Consider the following 15697-nt stretch of genomic DNA (forward strand, 5'->3'; position numbering starts at 1 on the left):
TCTCCAGCCCAGCCGCCAGCGAGAATATATTGGTTTGACTTCCCTACCTATGGCTCCGTGGGTGTTCCTTTTTGGCCTTACCGTGTCCTGCGTTCTTGGGTGGGGAGTGGGAGCTGAGACCCTGCACGACAAATGGCGCAGCGAGCAGGGTCCCCTGCATGACAGAGGGTAACTAGGGTTACTGTAGGCAATTTTGCTTCCTTCACAATTTTACCAAAGACCGGGAATACACACAGAACCAGGTGTACATCGTAGGTGCATTAAAACCCGAAGGGTTGATCTGGGAAGTCTCAGGCTAAAGGAAATCACAGCAGACATAGAACCAAATGGGTAGGTTCCTACTTTTTGGTGCACTAAGAAAGATAGAAAACCTCCCTAACTACCATAGAAATGGGTCTTCAAATTTCATTGGGTCCTCTTCTTCCTTACCTGTCTAGACACTGACATTCTGGTGTCCCTTTCTTAAAAAGTATTATTATATTGTACCTTATAGTTTGCAAAGCACTCTCACATGTAATACTTCATTTGCTCACTATAGCTGACAAAGAGAAAATTCCTCATTTTACTGAGCAGGAACCTTACACAAGGCTACTGCCAGTAAGTCGCACAGCTTACTTAGATTTGAACCCTGGGTTTTGGACTCCAAGCCTACTTCTTTCATCTCAGTGTGTATCTTGAACCTGGTTTGCACTCTACTGCTGAGCTGCTCTGTGCATTACTACTCAATTCCCACACTCCTCTGTGGGGAGGAACGCTAGGGCTCCGGAAGCCGGGTGCAGAGCATGAATCCCAGGCTCCCATCATCCGAGCAGGTGCCCCATGTGCTGCCACTGTGTACCTCCTCCCTGCTTGTGGAGTACGGAACTTAATGACTCCACAGATGGGTAACACTGTCAGCTGTGGAAAAGAGATTCCACTACACATAATTGTACTCTGAAAATATCACTGTGGAAGTATGTAGCTGAGTCACAGAGTTGGCAGGGGAACTTCACACAGGCCGGGCCCTTGTGGTGATGAACTCCATAGGGATCTGCAAGGTAGCCCAGGGCATGGTCCTTCCCTGACTCTAGGCAGAGGGTTGCTCAGGCCAAGCTGGAAAGACTTTCCTTGCAATATCACTGAGATGAGGACACTTGGCTCATGCATAGAAGTTTGGCCTAAAGTTTTCTAAAATTCTTCCAAGCCTACCATTCTAGTATATACACAACAAAAGCCTTTATTCTGTTATCTGGTCTTCTTGTACCATTTGTATGAGTCAAGTTCCCACCTCTGTGATAACGGATTATAAACCCATCCTTCTGCTCCTATCTTTTAACCTAAGTTTGCCACACTACCTAACACCTGCCAGATGTAGTCACCATCAAATCTAAGTGGAAATGTCTTAAACCAAACTAACTTCTCATTATTATCATCGGTAAACCAGCTCCCCAGAGCAACTTCTAGCACAACCATTTTCTCAACCACCAAGACCAAACGTGGTGGAGTTGTCTTCTCCTTCACTTTGATTCATCACCACTAATACTTTCTCCTGAGTACACTGTTGATACTGCTGCCTGACTGATCGTTATTAAATCTTCTTTCATCGTGCTACCCTCTGGTCCAACATTTTCATTCTTGACTTAACAGCCATGAAAACAGTATTTCTCAACAGTGGCTAAAAGGTAGATCTTCTTAAAACTCACAATGTCCAAGCCCATCCCTAGAAAATTCTGATTCAGGGGGCCTGGGGTGGGACCCAGTCGTCAGTATTACTGAGAATCATTGTCCTGAACTGTACTTTTCAGACTTTAAGGTACACAGGAATCATCTTTGGATCTTGTAAAAGTGAAGATTTGAATTCACTAGGGCTGGGGTGAGCCTGAGTGGCTGCATTTCTAACAAACCCAGGTCATGCCATGCTGCAAGTTCCCAGACCACACTTTGATTCTCGGGGTTCTAGAGCACCAAACATAGGGGCATGGGCATTCCCCAGGAGTTCTCGTGGTTATGAACCCCTCTTCATTTCCCACTGCTTCCTGCTGTCCCCAGGCCAGCTCCTGACTCTGCCCGACACACCAGCCCTGCTTTGCCCTCCTGGGTCACTTAGAATGCCCAAATCCCTTCTCTCTGTACAGTTAATTCTTACTCCCCTGTCAAGATCCAGCCTAGACCATCTTCTATCATTTAGTCTTCCCCAGTCACTCCATGGTTTAGTAATCCTTTTTTTCTAATCGAATCTCCCACAACTATAGAAAGTGTGTTGATTATTGCATCGTATAATAAGCTCTGCTGTCGACAGCAGGAAGAAAACTGAATGGAGAAAGAGATGGAACCTGGGCATCATTGTTGACACACTCATGGCTGGCCAGCCATTTTTCCTTTCTGCGAAATGCCCCAAATGCTGAAAGTCCACCTAGTAAGAGCCAAATTAGATCAGTGGACTTCTTTTTTTTTTTTAAGCCGCTTAATTTATCTTTAAAACATCTTCAGAAATCAACAGAATGGTCCGATGGACGTATAAGACCAATGGTGACAAAAAAATGGAAACATGTCAGCAGTTGAAGCTATTCCTCAGAACATTCAAGTTAAGAGGCACTTTAGAGATCCTCATCTAGTTGTCTCCCCATCATTTTATTGATAAGGAAGCTAAAGTCCCAAGAAGAGATGAGCTTCTCCACATGCCCAGTTGGTTAGCATCAGATTCAGAACCAGAGTCCAGCTTCCCTCTTTTGTTTTATTTTGATCCAGTAACCACATAGCATTCATTTCAGAACAAGAAGCTTTTGATTCTTCCAGATGCAGCATCTTTCGAAGTGTTGAAGGGGAGCCACTACTATATTAAGCAAATGACATGCCAAGGCACTGTGATGAGCTGGGCTGGATAAACCTCAGGAAACGTGTGATGGCAAGATGGCAATCCACAAGGTAGGACACCCTACCTGTAGCAGAACCCTCCTGCCTTCCACAAGCGCCGTGTCTGAATCCTGAAGATCTGCAAGGTCCCCACACAATCGGCCCCACTTTAACCTTCCAGCATCCCTCCCTGCTAGAACATGCCACTCAGACTTGCTGTGTCTCACACATACTTTATGGCCATTGCTGATTTTTAAACCACCAGCTCACTTCTAGGCACAGGAGCCCATGTGGACATGGTTAAATGTGCTACATGACCTTTAACATCTTGAAGTTTGGAAGTGAGCTGGGCGACTGCTCAGTCGGAACATGGGTCCAGACCTCACAATGGACCCACCCTTTCAGGAACGGTGGGCATGATCCTTCCAAGATAAAGGAGCTTTTGTCTTTTGGCTTCCTAATGCCACCCCAGGTGAAGTTCCACTGTGCGGGGGACCAGACAATTGTCACGCTGTGGCCAGAGATGTTTAATTGGATTTTAAAAGATGAGAAAGCAGCAGGGAGCTGATTGTCAGCACTCTGACAAGGCCAAGAGACGTGGGTGGCCTGGCAGCATAGAGGAGGAGAAGCCTGCCCAGTGCAGTTTAGTGTTCTACCTGGAGAACGGAGGGGGGGGAGGGCCTGAGGAAAAGGGGGTTGGGAATGTAGCAGTGGCAACAAAGCCTTCCACAAACTGAGTGTCAGATTGTCTTATATTCTGTTTTTACCCCAAGAAGTGAACTCTCTCCGGAGGCAACCAAGACTTCCCTTTTTAACTTACCCTCCTCATAAGAAAAAAGTCTCTGAGCCATAAAATCAACAACTTATTTTTATATTTTTAATAACTCTTTCTATTTCCATGTTACCCTTCAGGCCTCACTACCGGTAAACCTCTAAGGTAGGTGGTCAGTAAAAAATATTATCACCCCCAGTTTCTAAAAGAGTAAAGCAGATTAAGTACGCTGAGACATGAGTTTGCCCAAGGTTATACAACTAGTAAATGGTTAAGCCAGAACTGGAGATGAGTTGTCAAAGATCACTGGTGAACCAGTAGATAAAAGCGGTTTCAGACATGACAAGCATACAATTCCAACTCCTGCGTCTTACTACTATTCCCCAAAGAAATAACGATCCCTGTGTTGTGACAGTGCATGGAGAGCAGGCTGTGCCCTGAAGGCTAATTAAAAAAAGGACGTTCCCACATACAGTCTCCATCCTTGGATCGACAGAGACTTTACGCAGAAACACAGGCCTATCCAGAGCACGCCAGCGAGGACGGCTATGTGCTCCGTTGCTTCCAAGCACGGAGGAGTTTATCGGTCCCTGAGGCAGCTAATGGCTAAGGAGAACTCATGGACGTTCCTCTGAGACAGAAGGATACGGGGTGGCCATGAACCCAGACTGCTAGATTCATCTTCAAGATGAATAGGGTTCTGACAGACCAGATCTGGTGCTGGATGTGGGAAGCCATTTTTTCACATTATTTTTCTCAGAAACATCTGAGCTAGGAGAAAACCTTGAGGAGAAACATATTGTCCTAATGCCACCCCACACACACCATTGTTAAAAGCTTGGGGGATGACGCGTTTCCTGAAACCTAGGACAGCATCCAGCCTTTCAGCCTCACCTGTGAAAAGACTTTCACCTTTCTCTTGGAATTATCTAAACATCACTGAGAAAGCATAGCGAGCAGCAATAGCCCTGTAAGAAAACTGGCTAAGTGTACACCAGGAGCATTGGCTCACAGAAGACAGAAATATTCAAGTTTGTTTCTTAGTCAGCAACTGAGCCAAACCAGCCACAAACGCAAACGCTTTTTGGAGAGTTTGGTGTGCCCAAAGGACCTGTATTTCAATGTGCATTCTGTTAATGTAGCTCCTATAAATTCATGGTGTTGAAAGAATACAAAAGAGACACTATCCTAGTCCAAGAAGAATTTACAATCTAAATAAGAATAACTCAAGAAACTTCAGATTTGAAGAGGTAGAGTAAAAATATTTCCACCCCCATTCTCCTCCCAGAAATGACATTAAAAATAATAGGAAAATAATCCATCTTTGATGAAATTTAAAGATATTTGTAACCCCAAACCTCAATAACATGAAGAGAGAAAGCACGTGAAGAAAGGTAAATGGCTTAGCAGAGCAGAAGAAGATAAAACTTAATATCTCCAAGAGAGATTCCAACAGGAAGCAAACCAATTCAAAACTCCCACCTGCCAAAAAAAGAACAGAAAGTCACAGGAATTGAGGCATTGGGTACTGTAAAAACATGTAGTGGAGGTTGTAATCTGATAATAGTAGAACACCTTGATCAAAATGTTCTACCTACAGATAACAATTAAAAAATCAGGACAAACTTTTTTTTTAACTATGAAAATATTGAAGAGTGACCAAAAAGAGATAGAAACTGGAGGGAAATTAACCTTGAAAGGTGGGAACTGCACTGAGTAAGATTTGATGTTTGAGGCTTTTTTGCCTGAGGGCCCTTCTTATCTGTCTAGTGTGAATTGGCAAAAAGCTGTAGTCTTTCTGCCTAGAGGTGTTAGAAGACAGATTTCAGAGAGTTTGGAAAATTATAAGGGAAATCCCAGAAAAGAGGGCTCCACAGAGGGAAGGTCCCAAAAATATGAGTATAAATTCTACCCAAATCTTTTGATGCCCACCATTCTATTCTTTCATGAGGAAGTCTCCAAGAGACCTAATAAAACTGGCAGCTATGAGCTGGAAGAACTTAGTGATTTCAGCTATTGCCCTCCTCAGTGACAGAGTTTGGAGTCTGAGTCCAGCTAAGTTAACTTATTTCAAAACAAAAAATTAACATTTTTTAAATGAAAATACCTGAATCCAGAGTCTCTAAACACATTGTTCACAGTCTTGTATACAATTAAAAGTTATTAAATACGAAGAAAAGAAATATGTGATACATAGTCAAGGGGATGAAAAAGGGAAAAAGGAATTAATAGAAAGCAATCCCAAGGTAACATGGACATTGCAATTAATAAACAATGCTTTTCATTATATCTGATGACTTAAATAAAACATGCATAATGAATGCAAGGAAGCAGGGTCTCAGCAAAGAAACCGACACTATGAAAAATGAAAAAAATCCTAGAATCAAAAACTATTATAACAGAAATGTTATAATTCACTCGCTGGCTTTTTTTTTTTTTTTAATGGAGGTGGCAGAGAAAAGAAAGACTCCATGAACTTTAAGACTGGTTGGTAGTAATTTCTCCAATCTAAAGTACAGAGAGTTTAAAATAAAAAATACTAAAGAAAAATGGAAGAAATTGAGGGACTTGTGGTTCAATATGAAACAGTCTAACATAACTGCCAAACAAAGAAGAGACAGAGTGAGGCAAAAAATAATGTTTGAAGAAATGATGGCTGAAATTTTCCAAAAGTTGGTGCAAAATATCCAAAAAGTTCAGAAAAATGCAAGCAGGATAAATACAAAGAAAAAATACACCTAAGCACATTATAATCAAACTGTTAAGAGCCAAAGTAAAATCTCAAAAACTGCCAAGGAAAAACAACACATTACATATTAACTGAAGAACAGCAAAACAAATGGTACATGACTTTTAATAGGGAAAATTAAGTACAGAAGACAGTGGAAATGTTTCTTTTAAAATGTTCAAAAAAAAAAAGTCATTCAACTTAAAAAAAGGAAGGTGAAATTAAGTTTTCAGATAAATGAAAATTTACAGAATTGCAACATCGCTACAAGAAATGCAAAATGAAGGTCTTCAGGCTGAGAAGTTCCTCAGACACTACATGAATATTAGATTAACATTTACCAGAAATGGTAAATGTGTATGCAAATGTAGACTACTATACTCTTTCTTTTCTTCTCTTAATTTATTTAAAAGATGTATGACGATTTAAAGCTTAGGTTATAAAACTATATTGTCGATTTTATAATGCATATAGATAGAAAATATATGAAAAGAACAGCAGAAAACAATAGGGAGCTAATTAGACTGTACTCTTGCAAGTTTCCTGTATTTTATGTGAAACGCTGCAATATCAATCAGAAACTGGCTGGGATAAATTAAAATGTGAATTCTAATCTCTAGAGCAACTACTAAAAATATGCAAGGACATATAGCTAAGAAGAACAAAAATGGAATGCTAAAACATATTGTCAACCCCAAAAAATGATAAGAAAGAAAGAACTGAGGAACAAAAATCATATCAGACAAATAGAAAACAAATAGAAATGAGAAACTTAAACCAACCATATCAATAATTACTTTAAATGTAGGTTGACTAAATACCACAATTAAAAGAAATAGATTTTTCAGATTAGATTTAAAAAGGCATGACCCAACTACACGTTGTCTATAAGAGACTATAAAACATTCCTGAGAGGAATTGAATTAAGATATCAATTCACCCCAAACAGCTCTATTTAAGGCAGTACAATCATAATCTCAGTAGGTTATTTATTTATGTATTTATTTATTTATTTTAAAATTGACAAACTGATTCAAAAATTTATACGGAAGTGCAAAGAATTTAGAATAGTCAAAACAAAAAGTTGGTTTTAAAAATATACAAATTGGGAGGGCTTACTCTACTGAACTTCAAGACCTATCATAAAGCTAGAAAAATCAAGACAATGAGATATTGGCATGGGAATAAATAAGTAGACCAATGGAAAAGAGGAAAGGAAGTGCATAAACAGACCCACACTTATACAGTCAATAGACTTTTGACAAATTTGCCAAAGCAACTCAACTGTAAAGGGAAAGTCTTTTTAACAAGTGGTGCTGGAATCATGTCCATGTAGGATAAAATAAGAACCTTAACCCCCAAGCTCACACTATACAAAAAAAAAAAAAAAAAAAAGATTCAAAATGGATCATAGACCAAAATATAAAAGTTAAAACTGTAATTATTTTAGAAATAAACAAGATTATATCTCTGTAAACTGGAGGTAGGCAGAGATTTCTTAGACAGGGTACAAAAAATAACATCCATAAAAAGAAAAAAAATGACAGATTAGGCTTCATCAAATTAAAATCTTTTGCTCATCGAAAAACACCATTAAGAAAATGAACAGGCAAGCCACAGATTGGGAAAAAATAATAACAAAACATAACTGACAAAGGGCTCATATCTAAAATGAAGAATGTCTACAACTCCACAATGGGTGAAAAGACTGTCAACACCAAACGTTAGCAAGATTGTCAATTAATCAGAACTCTCGTATAATACTGGGAGGAGTGTAAAATGGTATAATCACTTTGAAAAAACTCTGGCAGTTTCTTATAATGATAAACAGATACCTACTCTTTTATCCAGCAATTGCAATCTAGATACTTACTCAAAAGAAAATATATGTCCAAAAACTCTGATAAAAGAAATCAAAGAACAAAAGAAATGGAGAGATAGTCCATGTTCATGAGAGGAAGACTTAAGATTGCCAAGATGTCAGTCCTTCACAACTTGATCTATAGATTCAATGCAATCTCAATCAAAATCCCAGCAAGTTACTTTGTGAATATCAACAAACATTCTAAAGTTTGTGAGGAGAAGAAAAGAACCAACACAATATTGAAGGAGGACAAAGTAAGAGTACTGACCCTATCTGACTTAAGACTTACTAAAAAACTACAATAATAAAGTGTGGTATTGGCAAAAGAATAGACAAATAGGTCAATGGAACAGGATAGAGAGCCCAGAAATAGACCCACATAAATACAATCAACTGATCTTTGACAAAGGTGCAAATATATAAACACAATTGAGCAAATACAGTTTCCTCAAACTACTGCTTGAGCAACATTGACCAAAGTGTCCACTTGTAGACATTTTTTTGACACCCCCAGTATATTTGCCAAAACTTGGAAGTGATCGAAATATCCTTTAGTAGGTAAATGAACAGATGAACTATGGCAATCCAGACAATGGAATATTATTTGGCATATATATACTGGGAGTATGAAAGAAATGTATACACATTTTAAGAGATGTTATCTATGCTCAAGCAGTAGTTCACCATAAACAGAAGTGTCTGGACACTGAAGGTAACCACTTTGAACACCTCTTGTAATTGCAGGAGTCAAACATGACTTGTGCTCATCTTTTGTTATCAGTATATATTGAGTATTACAATTAATACAGTTTTTTCCTTTCTTAAAATGTGTATACATTTTTGGCACCCTCTGTGTGTGTGTGTGTGTGTGTGTGTATGTATATATATGTATATGTATGTGTGTATATATATATATATATATATTATGGAAGAATATATATACATATATAATATACAAATATGGAGGAATATATATCGTGTTTCCCTGAAAATAAGACCTAGCTGGACAATCAGCTCTAATGTGTCTTTTGGAGCAAAAATTAATATAAGACCAGTATTATATTGTATTGTATTATATTATATTATATTATACTGGGTCTTGTATTATATAGTAAAATAAGACCAGGTCTTATATTAATTTTTGCTCCAAAAGACGCATTAGAGCTGATTGGCTAGGTCTTATTTTCCGGGAAACACGGTATATATATATAAATTTATTACATATAAATTTGTATGTAATTTATAAATGTGGAGGACAATACCATGGAGGGGAAACCAGTTAAAGAATTAAGAAGTGATTAATTTTGGAAAACAGATTAGAATATGTGGTTGGCAGGGACGACTGTTTTTATAAATCTCTCACCACTATTTAAATTTTCAATGTGCATTCATGTATGACTTTGTTAAAAATTTAAAAATGTAAAGAATATCAGAACACACACATAAGACTTTCTTCTCTCCAGTTTCTAATGAAGGAAAACATGGCCCAGGTTTGCATGAATACCAGATATTTCTAGTGCCTACCAGGCATAACCCAGGGTGATGTGCTATCAGTATGGGATAAAAGATATGAATACACATGGTTCTAGACATGGAAACACTTGTATGTTGGTGCAGAAGAAAGAATATTGAAGTTAAAAAGATAAACAGCATAGATTACCCTGATTTAATCAGATAAATGGTATGGAGGCCAATGCTATGAGAAATCAGAAACTGGTAGTGAGCTCTAAAGATGGAAGAGACTGGAGCAGGCCTTGTAGAGGAGGACAGAAGGCTCCTATTTGGGGGCTACTGATCAGATCTAGTGTCCTGGTCTCATTCATTAGCATCCTCACATTCTTTCGAACCTCAGCTCCCCGTTATTACTCTGCTCACCCTCCCATACTCTCACAGTACCCTTTTCTGTGTCCCAGTGAGCCAGCCAATCTCAGAGCCCCATCCCTGGAAATATTGATGGTAAAGTCCTGGACAATCGGCCGTAACAATAACAATGACAAAGATCGCTTACGGGTATATGGTACTTCACAGATCACAAAGCTTGTTTCATTGCATCATCACCAGGGTGTAGTAGGCAAGAAATTAGGACACCCATTGTACAGATAAGGAATCAAGAGATTCAATGAGCCCCCTGATATCCCCCAGCAAGTAGATGGCAAATTGGGGTAGAAATTCAGATCCTGTGACTCCAAGGTTGGTAGATAAATTAAATCCATCCCAAATACAAACTGGTAGAATTCTATGCATGCTGCCAGGCTCCTTAGTCAAGCTGGAGCCATAGGGTTAGAAATAGAAAGATAAGGAGAAAACTCTTAAATCTTCACGTCATCAAGGGTGTCTGAACTGAAGTAGAGGAGTTGGGCTATAAATAACACATATTGGAAGAACCACGTGTCCAGTACTCACTGAATATAACTAAAGACGAAAGGGATTCTCAATGGAAGCAACAAAGGTTAGAAAATAGACACAGAAAAGAAAATTGCAGAAAATGGAACTCAAGTAGTGTGCTTAATTCTGACAATACAAGGGAAAGATTATCGAGGAATGAGCAAGCAGTCTCCTTACAGATCTTGGAGGGAAAACAGAACTCAAGAACACTCCCCACTGCAGGAGAGGGAATTAAATGTGTTCTGGAACTTAAGAGGCCCCAAGGGAGAGCAGAAGTAAAAAGCCAGAAGCATCAACACTACTTCTGGGAGAGATCTGGGGAGGAGATCTGATTCAGATCTTTTCAGCCCAGTAACTAGCTTTCAGGAGGAAAGTGTACCAGAAAAAAAGCTCAATGATTTTTAATGTTGCCCTCAATCGCCTAAAACAAGAGCAAAAACCAAACAAACAAAAGCAGAAAAAGCATGACCACATTCCTAAAACAGTTATGAACTGTGGGGTACTTACCAACAGTCACCATAAGCAATGCCATCTAACAGTCACATGGCTGTATAGAGTTTACCAAGCACTTTTATATACTTTAATTGTATTCATGCCGCCTTTCTCATGTTTGATGAGGAAACTGAGGCCCAAAATAGTAAAATAACTCACCAAATGTCATAGGACTACTTAGCGGTAGAACTACAAACAAAACTCAGATCTTTGGAATCTCAGTAGATTTTAGCTTGAAAAGAGTTTCTGAAAAGATTTTACCTGTTTTAAAGCTCAGAATTCAACTGTTGTAAGCATTGGGACAGGTCCCATTTTAATTTGATGACTGATGTGTCCCTGTGTAAACTGACTCCTTTCTACATGCATGGGCCATAAGAAATAGTTAAAAGAGAGATTTAGAAAAATACATAGAGAGGAAAATTAGATGGACACAGAATTTTCAGGTGTTTGAGGAAATGTAAATTTGATAAACCAGGTGAATTCCTAGAGGAGCGAGAGGAAGTGAGCACTGCCCTTTAGGGAGATAAACATTTCCACTGGCCTCAAAATCATTCCAAGAGCACTATCATGATTTTGGAGCTCATCAACAATATTCATGCAACAATATTGCAACCCAAAAGCTCATGGAGGCAGTGCCTGCACCAGGCAAAAAGCTTAGTTCCTGTGTCTCAGCTTCTTTTAGAGGATTTCTCCCTATACCCACCTCATCATGGTCTTCTGACCCACCTCCTCTTTCTTTCAGAAAAATATATACACCTTTCTCTTAGCAAAGACGCTACCTTCAGCCATTTGCACCTTAATATGTATTTAAAGCTTTATTTTATCTTTCCCCCAGGAGTTTGCATTTTAAGCCTTTTCTTCAATGGAAGAAAAACACCACATTAGTGAAAGGGATTTTCAGCATTAGCCAACCACTTTAAGGGAAATCTGTTTCCCCAATGGAAATAGACTTCACCTAAAAAGCTTCTTGGTGCCCCTAAAATCAAAGCCATCCCCAGTTTTCTTGGGAAGAAGAGAGAAAAAGGAACACATATGTGTAACATCAGGAAAAAGACATATCTGCACAAGCTCTCCTTGGCATTAAAAATAATAAGGATAACTGTATACGAGTAGATCTGGAAATAACACACAATAAAACCTCTGTACTGAGTCTGTGTTCTGGTCACGTCTCCTGGTCCTGCATCACCTTGCCAAATGCAAACATCCAAAGTAGTTAAATCAGTTTTGTATTGTTTTTTGCGTATATCTCTGAGTCTATTTCTGTTTTGTTTATTTGTTTATTCTGCTCGTCAGATTCCACATATAAGCGAGATCATATGGTATTTGCCTTTCTCTGTCTGACTTAATTCATTTAGAATAATATTCTTTAGGTCCATCCATGTCATTGCAAATAGGGCTGGGGAAGAAGGTAAAGGGATTAGAAAGTATAAATTAGTAGTCACAATCTAGCCACAGGGATATAAAATACAGTTGGGGGGAGATAATCAATAATGTTGTAAAAATATAGTAGGGTGCCAGACGAGCACTGGACTTATTAGGGAGACCACTTCATAGAATGTGGAGATGCCTGACCACTGCGCTGTACACCTGAAGCTGAAGCTGAATAATATTGAACATCAACTATAATTAACACGGGATGTGGAGTACAACACAGGGAATATAGTCGGTGGAATTGTGACAGCTGTATTCAATGTCAGAGGGGTAGTAGATTAGGGGAGGAGGGTTATGACTTTGTGAGGGGTGTAAGTGTCTAACTATTACGTTGTTTTATACACCTGAAACTGAAAAAAAAAAAAAGTGAAATCTACTCTCCTTAGCTACTCGTCCGGCCTCCTTACGAACTGTAACTCTGTATCTGCTAATAGGTGAACCATCACTGTAGCTCAGTTTAAATAGCTCTAGTTCTTGGTCTAGAATCTCGTATTGTTCTTTTCATGTGTATGTAACATGAGATCTTAAGGCGGTTCCTCTCATGTATATTTGAATCCATACCAGGGGCTCAGCACTGTGTGAGGTGCCATCAGGAAGACACACACTGCAATGAAATTAGTGAATAAAACAGAGTGTATTGGCCTCTCTGTGTTCTAATTTCAAATAACTCTTTCCTCCATTCCATTGCAGCAACCTTCTTACCCTCATGCTGACACCCTCGACCTTACCATTGTGAGCACAAGTGTGTTTGCACATACATCCACACACGTGCACAAACGTGTCACATCTGTTTTTCCAAATTCAAACTCCAACCTCTTATTCTTTGGATCTGCTTACTCAAGTTTCCCAACTGCAGCAATTCTTCGACATCACTTTGGAACTGCAGTGCACTTTCTCACATCCAGCCATTAATCCATAGCCCCCGCCACTTCCCTCCTATAGTTTTTGGATTCCATGTTCCATCTTTTTAATCACTTCTTTGTAAATCCCCTCAACATTCTTGTTCCTCTCCTTCTATTGTTTTACTCTCCTGGCAAAACCTCCCTCCTTGGATATATTCAGGCACCTTCCTTGACCGTGTCTGCCCATGAGCTCTGGAAGCACATTTGGAAATGCTGTTCAAACTCATGTACCAAGTAGCATGGAAGACTGCAAGCTCTAAGTAAGTCCAGAGTAGGGAAGGACTGATGCATTCAGCTCTGTAACTTGGACCATCTGACCTGGCAGAACCTATGATTCTAGAGGTAGATTTGGTAGGGGTGTCGAGGGAGGAATGCCTTGAGTAGTTTATGATAAACTCCTGCAGGAGAATCATAACATAAGTCCCAACGGTTCTGGAGCAAGGCCATGATATGTGCAGCAAGGAACTATAAACCATTTTTAAAACTTCTTCTAGTATGCTACTGGGCTATGGTAGAGATGGAGTGTCTGATCATAAAACATCGAGCGACCAAGTGGCTGAGTTGCCCGTTATGAACAGGGTTCTGTCAGACCCACAAGTCATAAGATAGGATGGGCCCAGCAGTGATACATAATAAGGCTGAAATAGTACATCTAGGGTTAAACATGTGTAGAGACAAAGGGCACAAAAAACGTGCGTGAAGCAAGTATCCCAGATTCCCGTGTCCTCCACCACTACAGCTATCCTTTATGAATAGCTGACAGAGGAGGAAAAAGGCAGAGCATAGTTCATAGCTAGTGTAACTTGATGTACAAGGTACAAGCCAAAAATGAAACACTATTTCGCTCTAGGGTGACACCAAAAGGCAGCAGTTATGTGTGTTGTATCCAGTCATCCACTGTATGTGGGAAGAGAAGTGGCCTGAAGTAAGAATATACTTATGGGCAGAAGTGAATGACTTGCCTGATTGGTCAAAGGCATGGAAGGAAAATGGAAGGTCAAGGACAAGGAGGTTTAGGGAAGAGGCATATGCAGGGAACTATGGGCAGAAACACAAAGTGTAGACATTCCCATCTAATGTTAAAGCTCACCAGATAGCATCCACCACAGAAAAAGCATTAAACAATCAAGTAGAATGATGTAACCAGCTGACATCAGCCAGCCTCCGTCATTGGCTACTCCAGTGCGGACACAATGGGCTCACAAATGGAGTAGCCATGGTTCAGGGAAGGAAGATATGATGGACCCCACAGCATGAGTTCTCCTTCAGCACATCTGATCTTGCTACAGCTGCTGTAAACTGTCTAACCTGATAGCAACAGAGACCTATGTGGATGCCTAATAAAGCATGACTCTCTGAGGAGACCAACAAGCCACCTGGTAGCAAGTTGATTGCACTGGACCCCTTCTACCGGGAAGGGGCAGCAATTCATCACTGGGATTTGACAGTTTACCTTTGTTATTCGTGTCTACGTGGCCTCAGCCAGCACCATTATCCAAGGGCTCACAGAGTGTTTGGTCTACCAACACAGGACCCTGCCCAACAGCACATCAGACCAAAGGACTCAATTTATGGCAAAGGAGGTCAAGCAGGTGGCACACAAGCATGAGATGCACCAGTCCTAGCATACTGTCCATCTCTTAGAAGCTGCCTCATTCACAGAGTGATAGAACAGCGTGTTGAAGATACAGCTGAGATGCCAGCTTAGAGATGATACCCACAGGGTACACACACAGCTTAACCAAAAGCAATGACCATTACATGGTACTGTGTCCCAAGAGGAAGAATGCAAGGGTCTAGGAACTGAAGGGTAAAAGTAGGAGTGTCCCCACTTACTATCACCCCCAGCGACCTACTTAAAGTATCTGTACTGCTTCTCCCTGCAAATTCAGACCAGGGGTCTAGAGGTCCTATTCCACATAAGAGTAACACGTCTACCAGAGGAGACACGAGAGTTCCACTAAACTTTAAGCTACAGCTGCCACCTAGTCACTTTGAGCTCCTCGTTCCAAAAGGCCATCAGGCAAGGAAAGGCGTCATCATACTGGCAGAGATAATTGATCTTGCTCATCAGCAGGAGGTGGGGCTGCTACTACATAAAAGGGACAGGGAAGAGTGCGTTTGGCACCCAGGTGACCCACTGGTAGGTTTCTTGGTATCTCCTGCCTTTTTTGATGATGAAGGACAATTACAGCATGCTCGGATCTCAAATATTTCAGGAATGACCAGGGGTTCCTTCCTCACCATATGAGGCAAGCCTGCAGCTGTGCTAGCCAAGGGTGAGGGGAATT

This window comes from Rhinolophus hipposideros (assembly GCF_964194185.1).
Source record: "Rhinolophus hipposideros genome assembly, chromosome: 14".
In the NCBI taxonomy this organism is placed as follows: Eukaryota; Metazoa; Chordata; class Mammalia; order Chiroptera; family Rhinolophidae; genus Rhinolophus; species Rhinolophus hipposideros.